Source organism: Dreissena polymorpha, chromosome 1 (genome assembly GCF_020536995.1).
Source record: "Dreissena polymorpha isolate Duluth1 chromosome 1, UMN_Dpol_1.0, whole genome shotgun sequence".
In the NCBI taxonomy this organism is placed as follows: Eukaryota; Metazoa; Mollusca; class Bivalvia; order Myida; family Dreissenidae; genus Dreissena; species Dreissena polymorpha.
In genome coordinates, this window is record NC_068355.1 from 10093319 (window position 1) to 10113076 (window position 19758).

Here is a 19758-nt window from a genome sequence, read left to right on the forward strand (position 1 = left end):
TCTGTGTTGTTTTGTTTATGTTTCCTTTACCCATGGCAACTTATGTTGTAACTTGATTTAAAATTACTCACGCCTGTACTAAAAAAATAATATTATACATGTTTGTGCAATTCATCTGTACCTTAGGCTTGTATAAAATTGACAGTTTATTAATATGCGGAAATGAAAATTAATTTATGTGCAATTTAAACACCGCTTGTCATCTGATCATTACGGTGGCATAGAGGTGACATCCACTTCTCTTTTTTTTTTAAATTGCACTCCTCTTTTTTCTATCTCGTGGCCACGAGTTAGCTAAGTCGGGATCTCGAGATCTCGAAATAGAAAAAAGCACTCCTCTTTCTTCTATCTCGTGGCCACGACAAAGCTAACTCGTGGCCACGAGTAAGCTATGTCGTGGCCACGAGATAGAAAAAAGAGGAGTGCAAAACTAAATAAAAGAGGAGTGCAATTAAAAAAAGAGCGGTGCAGTAAAAAAGGCAGGGTGCTTTAAATAAAAGAGGAGAGAATGTTTGCTATCTCGAGATCCCGAGTGAGTCAGCCAATCAAATTGTGCGTTACATGTGTAAATATTCTGTACGCATATATTCTGGTTCCCAGCTTCAAATGTAAACAAATAGAAGCCTGGCATTGGCGGAAATTTTCAGTGTTCATTCTAGACCGCGCGATTGCGCGATTCGCGCTATTTTTCCAAAGATCGCGCACATCTGCAGCATGTGTGCGAGAAAATTCGCGCACTCGATATCCGTTACGGGTTTTTTAAACTGTTAAATTCTGCTTCGCGTATTTATTGAGAAAAACACCGGAAATCAAAGGGAATTAACTCTTCGATTCACGGGTTAATAAACTTTAAAGAATTTTCGTTTAAAATGATACTTGGGTTAATTAAAAAATAAGAAATTTCGTTTAAAAAATAAAGGGATGCGACTCGTGAATGATTAAGGAAGAAAAGCAGACGATTGTTTTTGTATACGTCATATATATAATGTCGAAGAAGCGGATAACAGATTTTTTTACAAAACCGGCATCGGCGAAGGAGGTTGGTGTCGATTCCCAATCCATTACGCCAGAATCCGAAACAAATGAGAAACAAAACAGCGAATCCGAGCCAAGTTCGTCGAAAAAATTAAAACTATCCCATTTCCAAAGTTCATGGAAAAATGACTGGCCCTGGCTAACTCAAAATGAAAAGGGTGAAATGCTTTGCAGTTTCTGCATTGAAAACAAACTTTCTAACACATTCACGACTGGTTGCACAAATTTCCGAACATCAACGCTGGCAAGACACGTCGATACAGCCGATCATAAACGTTCTGTTATTGCCCGATCCCAGAGAAAACATGCGCTAGAACAGACTGTTATGAATATTATTTCACACCAAGATGCAGCAGTTACATCGGCAATTGACACAGTGTACTGGTTAGCCAAAGAGAAAATAGCTACAGACAAGTATGCATCCTTATTAGAGCTCTTAGAGAAAGAAGGGTGTAGTAATGTATCAAAATTGAATGTTAGTGGGAATGCATCATACAGGTCATATTCCATCGCTCAGGAAATACAACAATCCATAGCAGATACACTCATGGCTGATATCCTTGATGAGATGAAAGACGCATTATGTGTTGCCATATTAAGTGATGAGTCTACAGACATTTCTGTCACTGGTAAACTCATCCTGTATGTGAGATTTATTTCTAAAGATTTTGATGTTAAATCCCATTTTCTTGGTAACTTTAGCATAAGTGAAAAAGATGCCACTACCATTACCAACAAATTGACAACTGCATTGGCAGAAAGGGGAATTCCTGCTAACAAAATTCTTTGCCTGGGCTCGGACGGAGCCAGTGTGATGACTGGCGTGAACAATGGTGTAGCAGCCCAGTTGAAACGAATGTCTCCATTTCTCATTAATATACACTGCGTTGCACACAGGTTAGCCCTATGCACCAGCCAGGCAGCCTCAAAAGTAGATGTAATGCAACAGTACAAGTCCATTCTTACAAGCCTGTACTACTACTTCAAGAGTTCTCCAGTTCGTAGCAGCAGGCTAGCTGAAAAACAGAATTTATTTGACCAACCCCAGATCAAGATGAAAGAGATGCATGATATCAGATGGTTTTCCTTTTATAATGTACTAGAAGGTATATACAAGTCCTGGTCTGCACTCATTATTTATTTTGATTCCACTGAATTGTCTAAGGACCCAAAGGCAACTGGTCTTCGAAAGTCTCTGCTGCAGTATAAGTTTCCAGCAATGACATGGTATCTTATGGATATCATACCAGTCATCACAACCCTCAATCTGGTGTTTCAGAAGGATTCTCTAGACGTTTCTGTCATTAAGCCTATTGTAGATACTACAATTTCAAAACTAGAGTACCTGAAATCAAATGATGGACATTACAAGCAAGAATTCAAACGTCTGTTGAAGGGTGATACATTGTTTGATCATGGGTTAAGCTACAAAACACAACAGGAACAACTGGTTGAATCAGCAATGCAGACATTTATTAATAACTTAATAGAAAACATGAAAAAGAGGTTTCCAGATGACAGCATTTCTGTTGTTTCCGCGTTTGATGCTCTGGCTATGAGAGACCTATCATTTGTTCCTACATCACAGATAGATGCCTATGGATCCGACAAACTGGACGTCTTACTGGACTATTACAGCAAACCAAGAGGTGTTCCTGAGGTCCCTAAAATTGTAGATGCGAAAGCAACCAGAGCTGAGTATTCTTTACTCAAGCCACTAGTACTTCAGCAAAGGTACCCAAGGGATAAGCTTGCTGTCCTGTGGAAAATAATCTTTGAATGTCACAAGGAACAATTCCAAAATTTACTCAAACTTGCCTCCATTGCTTTGACTTTGCCTGTGCAGACAGCCATTTGTGAACGTGGCTTTTCATGCCAAAACAACATCAAAACTGCCCATAGAAACAGGCTGAATGAATCATCCCTGCAGACACTGATGACTATTAGCATTGAGGGACCCCCTTTGAGAAGTTTTGATGCTGCAAAGGTCCTCCAAGAATTCAAAACAAAAAAGCAGAGGAGAATTTTCAGAAAATTGTCTTTTGATACTGGAATGTAAAAACTTAATTCTATACATTAATTAAGACACTTACATGACTTAGGTTTTAATATCATATCATCATTCATATCATATCATGATAGACAATCAGTATTTTTTTTTAATTGTTTTAAATGATACAGAAATATTACGTGAACAATTATTTTCATAATCCTTTGTTTTTATTTAAGTTAGCAATACACTATGGAAAGTGCAGTTATATTTAACAACAGTTACAATGGTATTTCACTGACTTGACTGTTTTAAGTAATGTATAAGTTAAAACAAATAAACATTAAAACGAAAATGAAAACATATAAATGGTACTTGATCAATTCCCCCCCATTTGTAAAAAATCCCCCCTATTTTTCAAAGTGAGGGGGGAAATTCCCCCCTAGTTTTCGATTTCTAGAATGAACACTGCGGAATCAAGGTCGACGCGATGATAATGGTGAGTTAACCAAATATTTAAAAATGTTGTTCGTCGGGGTATCATTTATTTTTCAATCGAAATGCATATATTTCATTCTGTAAACGTTCTTCCTTTTTTTCGAGTTCTTCCGCATATGAGAGTTAATCAATGTTCCATAACCTGAGTATGTTTCGGACAAGTACACAGATAGTGTAATTTCGGATGTTTGAGTAAATTTGTAACATACTGTATTTGTGATGTATTTTTGAGTAATTTGACAAATATGAAATCATTGCGGTGTGGTTAACTTTAATTATTTTAGTAATGCATTTTTATGTATTCAGGCCTTTTTCCAGGTTCAACACAGTCAGAATTTCAGACCTGCTTTTCCCAGATTAGCAAAATGCTTCTAAATATCTTTTCTAAACTCCATTAAAAATGGTTTGTGGTTTTCAAGACAAAGTTATTCATAATTCATAATTCAAATCATAAATCATATTTCAGATGGATCATACTTGGTTCCAAGTAATTGAGAGTAGGTCTGGCTCAGATCACACATACAGTGCCTGTGCCCAAAAAACTCAAGTACCCCTCATAAACGAGGAAGCAAGAGGGCAATATCAACTCCCACAGGAAAAACACCTAAACATGAACATAAAAGGATTAAACTGGTGATTATTTTTCACTTTCTAGTACTACTTTCTTTTCTATAATAATTCAATTGTATTTTTATAATTGTGAAATCTCTTCAACCAATTTTAAAATTTGTTGAAAACACAATATATCACTTATTAAGTACCAACATTTGGTATATATCACTTATTAAGTACCAACATTTGATATATTAACCATTGATTTAATATTTGTTTAACATAGGCTTGCTTAATAGAACACTGTCTTTTTGTTTGTATATTTTATTTTTGCCATTAATATTAAGGTCTTTGCATTAGGACATGGGCTAAAATTTGAATTCAAAGATCAAATAAACCACTCTTCATTCATATAAACTATTTTGGCACAAGCCCATCAATCCTTTTTTAAGCTTTGCCATTAAACACTAAAATTTTCATGTTTCATCACTGATCTAGGATGAAAAAACCAGACACAACAAATGGTCCATCGAAGAGAAATCCTTTCTGAAAGAATACAATCAGAAATTACGAAAAGATGGCGAGTCAGAAAACAGTTTCTTGAACAACTGTGTAATTGCCATGAACAACATGTTTGGTGGAAAAAACAGCACAGGTACATAATGATTCTTAAACAGTGAAAACAATAGTATATTCAGGTATGTGTATAAGAGGTATCCGCAATTCGATTTTAAGACAAACATGCTGTCGCGCAATGCTCGCGCATGCGCACTCGTCTGAAGCCGAAAACGAAAATAGTGCACCAGACGGGGGAGGTATAAAACCCGGAACTATCCGGAAATCTTTATGGTAAAACCCGGATCCGATATAAATGGTTATAACTTCATTATTATTCGTCCGATATTAATTATAATGGTACCGTTGTAAAGAAGATCCTCTACAGATTCTAACCATATCAAAATATTTTATGGCAGGGTCGTAGTCGGCCTGTAAATCGCGGACAAAGTCGGCCTGTTTTAACGTTTTTTTTTACACACGCAAATGCCGAAAAGAAAACCCGGATCCGATATAAATGGTTATAACTTCATTATTATTCGTCCGATATTAATTATAATGGTACCGTTGTAAAGAAGATCCTCTACAGATTCTAACCATATCAAAATATTTTATGGCAGGGTCGTAGTCGGCCTGTAAATCGCGGACAAAGTCGGCCTGTTTTAACGTTTTTTTTTACACACGCAAATGCCGAAAAGAAAACCCGGATCCGATATAAATGGTTATAACTTCATTATTATTCGTCCGATATTAATTATAATGGTACCGTTGTAAAGAAGATCCTCTACAGATTCTAACCATATCAAAATATTTTATGGCAGGGTCGTAGTCGGCCTGTAAATCGCGGACAAAGTCGGCCTGTTTTAACGTTTTTTTTTACACACGCAAATGCCGAAAAGAAAACCCGGAACCGATATAAATGGTTATAACTTCATTATTATTCGTCCGATATTAATTATAATGGTACCGTTGTAAAGAAGATCCTCTACAAATTCTAACCATATCAAAATATTTTATGGCAGGGTCGTAGTCGGCCTGTAAATCGCGGACAAAGTCGGCCTGTTTTAACGTTTTTTTTTACACACGCAAATGCCGAGAAGAAAACCCGGAACCGATATAAATGGTTATGACTTCATTATTATTCGTCCGATATTAATTATAATGGTACCGTTGTAAAGAAGATCCTCTACAGATTCTAACCATATCAAAATATTGTATGGCAGGGTCGTAGTCGGCCTGTAAATCGCGGACAAAGTCGGCCTGTTTTAACGGTTTTTTTACACACGCAAATGCCGTAAAGAAAACCCGGAACCGATATAAATGGTTATAAATGCATTATTATTCGTCCGATATTAATTATAATGGTACCGTTGTAAAGAAGATCCTCTACATTTTCTAACCATATGAAAATATTTTATGGCAGGATCGTAGTCGGCCTGTAAATCGCGGACAAAGTCGGCCTGTTTTAACGGTTTTTTTTTACACACGCTAATGCCGTAAAGAAAACCAGGAACCGATATAAATGGTTATAAATGCATTATTATTCGTCCGATATTAATTGTAATGGTACCGTTGTAAAGAAGATCCTCTACAGTTTCTAATAATGTTAAAATATTTTATGGCAGGGACAGTGTTAACCTGTAAATCGCTGTGCGGTAAAAGTTGACCGAAAAATACCGTGTTTTTTTTAACACAGAACAATGTCTTGAGGAAAACACGGAAAAGCTAAAAGGGGTTATAAAAGCATCCTTTTCCCAACCGACCATACATTTTTGGTACCGTTGTTACGGTATTGTTCCACTGTTTCTAAATATGTAAAAAATATTGTGAGAAAGCATAATATGAAATAAGGCGAAGCATCAAAGCGAAAATGGTTATAAATGCATTATTATTCGTCCGATATTAATTATAATGGTACCGTTGTAAAGAAGATACTCCACAGTTATTAACCATGTCAAAATAATTTATGGCAGGGTCAGAGTCCGCCTGTAAATCCCGGTCAAAGTCAGCCTGTTTTAACGGTTTTTTTTACACACGGAAATGCCTTAAGGAAAACCCGGAGAAGGTAAACGGGGTTATAAAACAGTATTATTGACTCGATATTAATTATAATGGTATTGTAGTACAGGAGAACCTCCACAGTTTCTAACCATCTAAAAATATTTTAAGGCAGGTTCAGATTCAGCCTGTAAATCGCGGTCAAAGTCGGCCTATTTTAACGTTTTGTACACGCGCAAATGCCTATAGGACTACCCGGAAAAGGTGATAAAATCATCACTTTCCCAACCGACCATACATTATTTGATACCATTGTAATGTAAACAATGGACCTATTCCTACGGCCGTGTTAATACCAATATGAAAAGATGCCATATCAATCCACAACCCCTGGGTAGGTAGATGGGCACCTTAGACCACTAAGTCACGGTAACTATGTCTGTTACTGCTACTTTTGACATTGATATTACCAGTTAAATGTCAATTTCGTGACATGGTTCATGCAATACCCTGAAATTTTCCGGGGACACAGTAACAACAACTGCCAATTAAGGATACAATGGTCGCGATCACAGGTTAGTGCCACCCTTGTATATCTGCTCTTGGCATGTTGTTCTTACTTACTGTCAATCGAAGATTTGGGTCTTGGGTAGATATACAGCTTGTTGTCAAACCGTTCCGATCCGAATACTTAAATAAGAAGTTTTTTGTTAAGAAAAAAATCATAACTGCAATACAAGTCTAGCTTTGATCACGATATAAATCATATAAACATTTTATGAATCGGTGTTGATATAAAGTGTGTTAATTGACCTTGTGCTCGAATTGTTGTGTTTGATTTTATTTACTTACAATGCCTTTAGTAGTGGGACATAGCCAGACAAAGTACTTGTCTGATTATTTGTGTAAGGGATCGTACACAGTGTTCTCGTATTCTGGATATAAAACGCTCCAGTTTATGTACGAGAGGGACGTTTTTGAAGTTGCGCCTTTCTTTTCGGTAAGTACCGTGCACAGTACATATATATATATATATATATATATTATGATATGATTATATATTGTATATATGGGTAGATTGCTCACTATGTATTGTTCACGATGTCTATACATAGTTATTTACGGGTGCATACAATCACCGCAAAGTACAGAAAAGCATCGAATAGCACCGAAAAGCACCGAAAATACACTCAATTTCTCGCTATATATATGCAATATATCGTTTCTAGTGTGTGTTAACGGGTTTAATTAGTTAATTAATGGTTATATGATTGTATGTCTATACTACAAAATTGGATAAATATCGGCAATATACCGACCGAAATGCTTTTCCTGTGAAGACCGAAAAGCACTCAATTTCTCGCTATATATATATATATAGAGTTCCTATAAACGGATTTAAATTAAATAAAAGTTAAGAAAAACATGTGTGGAAAAATACCAAATAAGCCAGATACTTCATTCTGATTTCGTCAATACTGTACAGATCTTAAATTTACGGATCATTGTAATTTCCTGCAACGATATCTATTCATACGACACACGAACACTAACACGGATCTTAATTAAGCAGACAAATGCTTCTGCTATTCACAAATTCACACGAGCCGCACTTTTATAAAGGATAATAACTGAATATACACTTATTGACAGAGATCAACGCAAATGTATATTATGTAACCTAAATGACATCGAGGATGAATTTCACTTTGTTCTTAAATGTCCTTATTATAATGATGTTAGGAATGCATTAATTCCGAAATATTATAGAATCCGACCGAATATGTTCATGTTTATTAAACTACTTAATAGCACAAACAAAACTGTATTAAGAAAGCTAGCCATGTATTGTTTAACATGCTTTAAAATAAGAGAAAATGTCATATATATGTAGTGTTAAATAGAAGTACATTTTTCACAAAAAAAAATAAGGTCAGAAATATGTAACTGTATCTATATTTTTGTAAACCTATATGCATAACATTGTGTGACCACTGTGTATTAAACCCATCCATGTACCATTCTCACGAAATATATGTTCACGAAATATATTTCGTGTTTATTTAGATTATTTATTCTTTAAAATTATGTGTGTTTTTGGGTGTACTTCAACGCATGCTGTTATTTATATGTATGTTAATAACGATGAGCTTCACATGCTTAAGTCAAAAATAAACTATTCTGTTATATTTGCAAAGGCAGCAGCATCATACTAAAACAATCCCAGAAAAATAATGAATATCAACCGACATGACCGACAGAAATGATTCGATGCACGATGTGAATCAAAATTTAGTTTAAGTAATACGACACAAAGAAACTTTTTTAGTTTACGGATCATTTCGGCTTAGAGGACTAAGACAGTCATGTAAAATATCAAATAAAATATATAGTTATAATCAACTGGTAGCAAGTTATAAATATATCGGCAATGTACCAACCGAAAAGCACTTCATGCTGTTTATCATCTTATACGTAAATTGATGTAAATGTTTTAAGTTTTTCTAATTGACGTGAAACTCTTAAATAGAAATTGCAGCATGAATTTTAGTTCATGTGCTTTGTATTAATAATAGCGATTTTAATGGTTCCATTAAAACCATTTATTGCGCGAGCATCGAGACACTTTTGAGTTATTGATGTTAGCACAATGCAAGGTGACACAATATTATCAGTTTTTAATTATGTGTAATTTCATTCGCACCTCTCGCTTAACTCAACGTTCAAAGGCACGCGCACTTTCACACTTTATTAGCGCCGTCTTTAATCTGTTCTATCTCTTTTTACAGAACAGATTGATGTGAACTTAATGAACACAATTATTTTAACTAATGCAAGTTTAGCTAGAATTAATATATGACTTCTTGCTATACAATCATTATCATTCGAAAATGGATCTTATTTAATTGTGGTTCCTTCTTTGAACTTATGCTGTCCGCCAACATATAGAAAAGGTAGTGTCAGTAATAAATGTATTGCTTTAGATTCACATGTTTGTTTTTTTTAAGATATGTAAGATGCAAATGTGTCTAACTTATATTGTTTTCTGGTCTTTAAGCTATCTGATATATGTGACTACGTGCTATTTTGTTGGAGAAATGAAAGATTCAAATGTGTCTTATTTATATTTTATCCATGTATCGTGTGTATTCAGTGTCATGCGAAAATATATCTTATTTCTTAATTTCCACCTTCACACTTTATTAGCGCCGCCTTTAATTAGTTCATTAAATTAATTAATTTAATATAATGTGCAACGGTGAGGTGGATCAATGCTCGTTGTTAATTTAAATACACACCACTTCAGCAATAAATGAAATCAGTTATTTTGGCTGTAAATCCATTTTTTTCCGTACAGTAGCCATGTTCCTGTGTATTGAGCTGATAAGATCACCACAGCAAGTTGCTAATACACAGTGTAGACTTAAACGAAATTGGTTATTTTGACTGTAAATCCAATTTTTCCAGTACAGTAGCCATTATGACCATGTTCCTGTGTATTGAGCTGATACGATACCCACAGCAGGTTGCTTATACACAGTGTAGACTTCCCCTGTTTTATTATAGTATTTGTTATTTACCTGCTTGGAATAAATGACGTGTATTCATTCGGGTCTGATGGCGTTTTGTTAAAGGTCATTTAATGCAGCAAAGCTGGTTTTCTGACTTAATTTTTTAATCATTTCAATGTAAAAAAGAAATAATGAAACAATGAATGTGTAATTTAATTCTCAACTCTCGCTTAACTCAACGTTCAATGGGACGCGCATAGTTCTTTTTATAAATTATGTACAAATATAATATGCTGTACATTGTTGTTTATTTACTCAAGAAGTACCAGAAAGAAGCATTGTTATGTATAAAGCGCTTTACTTTTTCAAAATTCTACATTAAATAAAGAAATATCGTATTTTTTGGTTAAGTGTACGTGCTTGATATATATTCATAAAATAGCAGTTTTTTTTTAAACATTCGGTCTTTAACCTTTAATTTGATGCAAATGAAAAGAAGAACTGCCTTTTTTTTTTTTATACTTAAATCAACATTTAACGAAGTCATTATTGACTAAATAAATATGTACATTTTTTCACTCCATTAAAATCGGCCCTTATAGTTTACTTTCATGTATATAGAATAATTGAGTGCTTTTCGGTGATTCTATGCTGGCGCGATAGTGCTTTTCGGTTGCAAATAAAAATACTTTTGTGCGTGATCTTTACACTTAAATCAATATTTAACGAAGTGATTAATTACTTAATTAATACGTACATGTTTTCAATCCATTATAAACGGCACTTATGGCTTACTTTCATGAAAATATGAAGAAATTGAGTGCTTTTCGGTGATTCTGTGCTGTCGCGGGAGTGCTTTTCGGTCGTCACATGAAGTGCTTTTCGGTCGGTATATTGCCGATATTTATCCAATATGGGGCATTAATACATCATAATAAACACAAGGTAGTATAAATATGCATGAAATATAACCATTTTTATCTAATTTAGTCCATTAACACACAATAGAAACGCATTTTTGCATATATATTGCGAGAAATCGAGTGCTTTTCGGTCTTCACATGAAGTGCTTTTCGGTCGGTATATTGCCGATATTTATCCAATTTTGGGCATTAATACATCATAATAAACACAAGGTAGTATAAATATGCATGAAATATAACCATTTATAACTAATTTAGTCCGTTTACACACAATAGAAACGCAAGTTTTCATATATATAGCGAGAAATTGAGTGCTGTTCGGTCGTCACATGAAGTGCTTTTCGGGCGGTATATTGCCGATATTTATCCAATTTTGGGCATTAATACATCATAATAAACAAAAGGTAGTATAAGTATGCATAAAATATAACCATTTATAACTCATTTAATCCGTTACTCACACAATAGAAACGCAATTTTTCATTTATATACAAGAAATTGATTGCTTTTCGGTCTTGACATGAATTGCTATTCGGTCGGTATATTGCCGATATTAATCCAATTTTGGGCAAAATGTAGTATAGACATACATTCATATAACCATTAATAACTAATTAAACCCGTTAACACACGCTAGAAACGATATATTGCATATATAGAGAGAGAAATTGAGTGCCTTTCGGTGCTTTTCGGTGATTGTATGGACGGACTTAAATACCAATAGAGCGTGACACAAACACAGCACAATTGTTTATTTCGGCAAACATTTTGATATTATTTGCTTTTAAACATAGCTTTTAATGACTATTGATAGATGAATAATGTTATACTATTATTTGTAATTTCAAAACATGTTACTTGGTGATTTTATTCACGTTCTATAAATACATCAGTTATTCTTATTAACCTGATGCCTGTTGTCTGCTACTGTTACAATACGACGCTTAAAAATGTGGATTGCATAAAGTTAAAGGTCACATTCCGTGTGCACTATATTACTTGTAATAATGCATTATAAATATGTCAAGCATGTTCACTTTAACAAATACGATACTTCTTTATGTAATGTAGAATTTTGCAAAGGTAAAGCGCTATATATATGACAATGTTTTATTTTTTCTTGTTGATTAAAAACAAAAACAAAATATAACAATACATATCATATGTGTACATACTTTTTTAAACCAATATAATGAATCACGTGATGTTTTTATAATTTTGTTAAGCGTGCGTGATATTGAACGTAGATTTAAGCGAGTTATGCGATTTAAAAACTGATACCACTCAGCTTGATTTACAATTCATGTTCCAACGCGCCAATGTATTTAATTAAATGGTTTCATGAAATTGTGTTTAAAAGCATAACGATTGAAAGTCAGTAAGAAACACAGTTTTGCACATAAAATGATCGCCAACAGACCCGAATTAATACACTTCATAAATGCCAATCAGATAAAAAACAATTCCAATAATACAACAGGGGAAGTCTACACTGTGTATTAGCCACCTGCTGTGGTTATCCCTATTTATCAGCTCTATCTCAGGCACCTGGCTACTGTTATGAACAAATTGGATTTACTGAAAATAACTGATGTCATTTATTGCCAAATTGTTATGTACATATAAAATAAACAACGAGAGTGGACCCACATCATTGTTGCACATTAGTATAAACTTCACTGTAATCTAGGCGCCCCGTAATCTGTTCTTAAAATAGACATAGCCTTAATAAAGACGGCGCTAATTAAGTTGGATATTAAAGAAGCTACATTAAGCGCACTGAAAAAGATGAATTGGACACATTTGCATCTTTCATTTATTACAAAGCATGTGAATATGTACAATACTTTTATTACTGACACATTATTCTTAAAGTCGACGGACAACATAAGAGGGAACCACAATTAAATAAGATCCATTTTCGCAGGATAGTGGTTTTTTTAGAAAATATTCACATATTATTTTTAGCTTGCATTAGTTACAATAATAAGTTCGCGTGCCATTGAACGTTGAGTTAAGCGAACGGTGCGAATTAAAATCTGAAACTATTATGTCATCTGTACTAACAGCATTAACTCAATGGTGTCAAATCCTCTATAGTCAATTAAAGGGGCATTTTCATTTTTTGAAGTAGTTAAAAACCAACTTGTAGTGAGTGATATTTTGATGCAACCAATTGAAACTTTTGACTTTAAATGACGAAAAATCGGATATGGGTGCATTGTGTGTGCTATGTATAAAACATGACAGTCACTACAAAATCGTATATATAATATACTCTGTAAGAGACGTTACATATTATGACATTTCAAATTTAAACCACAAAATTGACAATTATCCAAAGATATATCATTCATTTTAGTGAAGGAATGATATATTATAATAACCATGAAAAGTATTTCCGTTTGACTATGCCTTTAACGAAATAATTTTTCATAATAATATATATAAAATAAACGAGAGTAATGATACCTTCCTTTCATGTATAGTGTACATGTAAGACAAACAGATTCTTTAAATTCATCGCTGTCATTACATCAGTCTATTAGCATCTCATTCGCAATGAAATAATTTGCATTTCACGTGTGCAGAAAATGATTCATATTTTGGTAATAGGAATTGTACTTCTCTTTAGCGTATCTTACAAAAGTATAAGCACGCATTGCAGAAAGCACTTTTTAGAACAAAAAAATCAACGAAAGACTGACTTGCCTTTCGCTAGTAGTAAAATCGTTTTAAACGTCTTATGTAAACAAGACCACAAGCTGAAATAACTGCACAAAAATATGAGATTGTAAACGTATATTGCATTTAACACCAGAGAGAGAGAGAGAGAGACTTGAACGCTCCAAGGCTGCGGGTAAAAACTTGTACGAATTGGTCCAAAATCAACGAATTAGTATGCATTCATAGTGCAATGTTCTCGTTTAAAGTAAAATTCACTAACAAACTCAAATTCGTATATTCGAGCTCTCATCATGATTTTGATTTCAGTCTTCATGAAACGAGTCTTAATTTATACAGATTTTTTGTTATTGTACGAATGAGTAAGTGCTAATTATTAGATCTAGTTGATTAAGTGCACACTAATTTTGAAACATGAAATAATAATGTAAATAGCATTCATTTCTGTGAACTCAGGTTTATTCGCGAATATTAGTATGTTCAGTAGTCAGGCTAGAGACCGACCGGAATGAAAATAATGAGCTATGTAACAGAACTTGTTTTCATTGTACAGATAAGATCGAGGATGAAATACATGTACTCGTTCACTGTCCGTTGTATGTTGATGTTCAGGAGGGTTGACATAATTTATAACTGATATAGTCTTTAATTGTAAGCTATGTAAATATTGTCGTTGTTTTTAGGGTCTGTTAGTTATAAATCAAGCGTGGGTAACCATTGCTAATGAGTTAATTTCCGACCTGGTCATAATATACTTGATTTCTTAAACCATTTTATATTATGCGCGTTAGTGCATCTTATCGCAGTGTCATTGTTTTACGTAAATATATTTATATATCTATCAACGGTTACTAGATTTACCGAAAGCGCGGGTACAAATTAATGCTCGTGTAAACACGTTCATAAAAACATAAATTGCATCAAGATTATGACTTTGTTGAAATTATGATCTGTTTACGTCGTATTTGCTCAATCAGCATTTAGTAGTATAAGTCTTATAATCTAAGTAATTTACGTCATCAACAATGCCACCAAAACCGTTTATGCGATTCTAATTAAGAGCGCAGTATTTAGCAGATTTGAATAGAAACCAACACTCGTTAAAGCGGGTATATACGATCTTGTCAAATATTTAGTAATAAATATAAAATGTGTAAAAAACTTATTATACATATATTTCAATATAAACTAAAATAAAAGTTAAGAAGAACATGTGTCGAAAAATGCTAAATAAGCCAGATAGTTAATTCTGAAATCGAAAAAGGCTGTACAGCCGAATTCGCCAGCATATAGATCATGCATGTACGATGTGAATCTAAATTTAGTTTAACGGTTCATTTGAAATTTCTGCAACGATATCGATTCATACGACACATGAACACTTACAAAAAAGACGAATGCGTCGGTTATTGTAGGAAAATAATTACGAATTATCTTCGTCACAATCGGCTCGGGGCGCTAATTTGTACTTGCTGTATTTTATGAAATTCGTCTTAAATGTATCATTTTACTTGCATAGTGTGTGTTATTATAACATATTTGTATCAATATTTTACAATTCAGCACATATAAAAATCGTATATACCCGCTTTAAGTCATGTAACGCGCTAAAGAAAGTATATAATGGCCATTGAAGAAACATGCCTAATTTGTGAAATTTCTGAAGTCGCGAATTCTTCAGAATTGTGAAAATGAGTCGCGAACTTGCAATATTTGCGAAAACACGTGAGTTTTCCAAATTGTGATTTTTTAAAGATTAAATGTAGTAAATAGTTAGTATTCAATAATTTCATTTTTTTTACACTTCATTTATTCGGAAATTTAAACATCGCATGCCATTAAACTGAAATAATGACCCTATGATTATATCTTCAATATACTTAGTATAAGAATAATTTTTGTGTGAACGCATCTCCTTGCAATTTCAATTGATTTTCTTTCAACTCATGGACATTATTCAGGGCGACATGCAGTTGTGCGTAATTGCGGAAAGTTATGTACTGTCTATTATGTAGAAAGTTATGGCCATTGGAATATCTGATTCTATTAACCCCAATTGTTCCTGAATCTGAATACCTAATTCCCCCATACAAAGGTTAATATTTATGTGTAAATTGTTATTCATGATAACAATTCACTGTCTCAGTAAAACGGCTATTACCGTCAAACACAGTATTTATATAGTATTCCGTATCTGAAAAAGTGTTCATTTCATAAAGCATGTATGTTTCCTTGGTTTCCTTGGTTAAGAAAAAAAAATATTCATATGTTGAATAAGGTTGAGCATTTTGATCGAGGCAATGTAAATACAAACACGCTTGTATGTGTTAGTGTTATTCTATTATATCATTAAAACACCCTTGTAAATGTTTGGTCATATCTTCTGACCACATCTAGAATATCAGAACCATACTACGGAATTTCAATAACATCTTTTGCAAAAATTGATTGTGTATATTTGTAAGTATTATACTGAATAATACAAATAAATCCGTATCAACTCGCTTTCAACTGTGTTTCTGTTTTTGAAGTTTTTAATATGCATTGTTTATTCGTACACAGTACGGTGTGCCAAACCTGTAATAGTGAGAATTGAGCCATGAATACATTGTATCCTAAATGAATACACAAGATCCTTATCAGTGAATTCATTATATGATTTTCTCCAGAAATGAGATACACAGTAAATTCGCTGCTGCCTAATACACAACTCATAGTGAAACATTTGTAATTGAAAAATACAGTGATGTTCTATCAGGTCAGGGCGTAACGTCACATGGTGGTGGTGGTGGTGGTAGTAGGGGTGGTGGTGGTAGTGGTGGTGGTTGTTGTGGTGTTGGCGGTGGTGGTAGTGGTAGTGGTGGTGGTGGCGGTGGTGGTGGTAGGGGTGGTGGTGGTGGTGGTGGCGTTGGTGGTGGTGGTGGTGGTGTTGGTAGTAGGGATGGTTGTAGTAGGGGTGGTGGTGGTGGTGGTGTAGTAGGGTGGTGGTGTTGGTAGTAGGGTTGGTGGTAGTAGGGGTGGTATTGGTTGGTGGTGGTGGTGGTGGTGTGGTGGTGGTGTTGGTATAGGGATGGTGTGGTAGGGGTGGTGGTTGTGGTAGAAGGGGTGGTGGTAGTGGTGGTGGTGGCGGTGGTGGTGGTAGTAGGGGTGGTGGTGGTGGTAGTGGTGGTGGTGGTAGTGGTGGTGGTGGCGGTGGTGGTGGTAGAGGTGGCGGTGTGTTGATTGGTGGTGGGTGGTTGGTAATAGGAGTGGTGGTAGTAGGGGTGGTATTGGTGGTGGTGGTGGTGGTAGTAGGATGGTGGTGGTAGTAAGGGTGGTTGGTAGGTTGGTGGTAGTGGTAGTGGCGGTGGTGGTGGTAGGGGTGGTGGGTGTTGGTAGTAGGGATGGTGGTAGTAGGGGTGGTATGATGGTGGTGGTGGTGGTAGTGTTGGTAGTAGGGATGGTGGTGGTAGAAGGGGTGTGGTGGTTGGTAGTGGGTGGTGGTGGCGGTGGTGGTGGTAGTAGGGGTGGTGGTGGTGGTAGTTCGCCAGGTAAAAAATCATTTATACAAAAGTAGAAGTGAAAAACGTTATAGCAACGACGAAATATATAATCTCTGTGAAATTTCAATAGATTTAGAAAATTTTAACAAACAAATTGACGTCTTTCCATCCCTGGTGTGCATATCGGGGTTGGAAGAAATACTGACAGAATTCAATGAATTACTAATGTTCGACTCCGATACACCCCTAAAAATGTTTTATGACACAACTTATAAAATGGGGCACTTGTTTGTTAGTGTTCTGTCATATCAACATATTTTGTTTGAAGGCAATAAAATAGTGCCCGTAGCATTCATGATGCACGAACGGCGAGACGCAAAATTCCATGAAAGGTTTTTCAGTGTTTTAAAGGAACATATTCCAAATTTAAAAAGAACACATTTTCCGCTAATTTGTGATCGCGAGGCCGGAATAAAATTAGCAATTCAGAATTCGCTACCCAACATACAAATTATTCACTGCTGGAATCACATACGAACAGACGTAACTACTTGGCTTAAGAAAACTAATGCAAAAAGTGATGATTTCTCCGTGTACACTAAACATGTGCAAGACTTAATGAAATGTGCAACTGAAGACGATTACACTGACCATAAATCTAAAATAGAACAAGAGTGGAGCCAGGAATTTAAGAACTATTTTGACAGACATTTGCATCAAACCATTTTGAATAATTCTGGTCGTTGGGTGTTAGAAAAATTAGGCATATACAATCCCTACTCAGGAATAACCAGTAACCCCGCCGAATCAATTAATAATATGATAAAAGCAATACAACACAGGAAAGAGCTACCGGTAGATTTAATATGTTTAAACTTACTAATGTGTCAAAAATCAGTTTATGCAGACATACAATGTGGTCGAGCAGGATTTGGTAATTGTAAATTAAGAAAAGACTGTGAATACGCCAGATTAGACAGAAGTGAAATTAATGTACCCCACATATCCGGTACACCGGATGATATTTTAAGACAAGCGAAAGAAGCACTAGAGCATTTCCAAAAATCAGGTGAAATTACTGATAAACCGATTGAAACCAATTTAATAACAAGAGAAAATGTCATCGACGGAGAAAAAAATAATTTGGAAATATTTAAAGATAAAAACATTACTTGTATTGACGATAAGGAATTAGGGGAAAGGAAGGGTATTGAAAAGAATATGTCCCAAAAAGCTTTGGCGGAATTTATTATAAATAATGATAAAATAAAATTAATCCCATCCATGAAAACCTTTATTGTTGAGGGAATACATGGCTCCAAACGTTTGGTGACAATCATGCCAAAAGAAACATGTAGTTGTCCGTCAACTGGACTTTGTTATCACCTACTAGCGGTTAAAATGACTCTGAATATTGATGGAATCTGTGATAAACGCACGGTTAAAAATCTCACGCTTCTTCGAAAAAATAGCAAACCGCGTGTTGCCAAAAAAACGGGACAAAAGAAACCGAAAAAAGCCGACTTCGAAATTAACCCAGCACCCGATTCAATACTCATGACACCAACTGGAAAATCATGCGACACATCGCTGAAACAAAAGCTCGCCAATTTAATAGCATCAACCCCAAAAACACCAACGTCTAAAAAAAGAAGCCGGAACACCAACAATTCATTCACTTCTTGTAAACAAATAAAGTTTGACAACAATTTAAGTTCAATTGCAGAAGACGTTCTCGAAGAAGAAAACCATTTAAATATAAGCAGCGATGATTCATTTACCAGTGAACAGACGTGTTTTAATCAAATGATCATTGATGACGCGGAAGACGATAATGTAGAAATTGCAAATATATCTACAATAGATTTAGAGCTAGTTAAAAATCCATCCGGGTGGCTGAACGACCCAATAATAAACAAATGTCAGCAAATGCTAAAAGAACAATTCGCGCTTGACAGTGGGATGCAGAACACACTTCTTGCTCCGTACTTTAATCATGATTTAGGTACCTGGGATATAAATAAACGTTTAACGAAACAAAATCCCCCGTCCGCCCAAATACATTACAACGCCAGTAATCACTGGGTATTATCATACCAATCACAGAAAGATCGACATGTTATTGTGGTGGACAGTTTAAAATCTCCAAGAACTCTAAACAGTAGTATTTCAATTCAAATCGCTCAAATCTATGAAAATGGAGAGCGCAGTGTACAAGTACAAATACCCGACGTACAACGTCAACCTAATTACACAGATTGTGGTGTTTTTGCTATTGCCAATCTTACTGAGGTGTTACACAACAATTATGATGTAGATTTTTCAATTATCAGATATGATATACCAAGAATGAGAGCACATTTATTAGAATGTATTACTAAACAACAGTTTACAACATTTCCAAAAATAGAAAAAATGCCAAAAATGCCGTGTAAAGTAGCAAAAAGTTGTTCTATTAAGATTTTTTGCGCTTGTAAGTTGCCTGATATAGTTGGCGATATGGTGGAATGTGACAATAAAAGATGCAA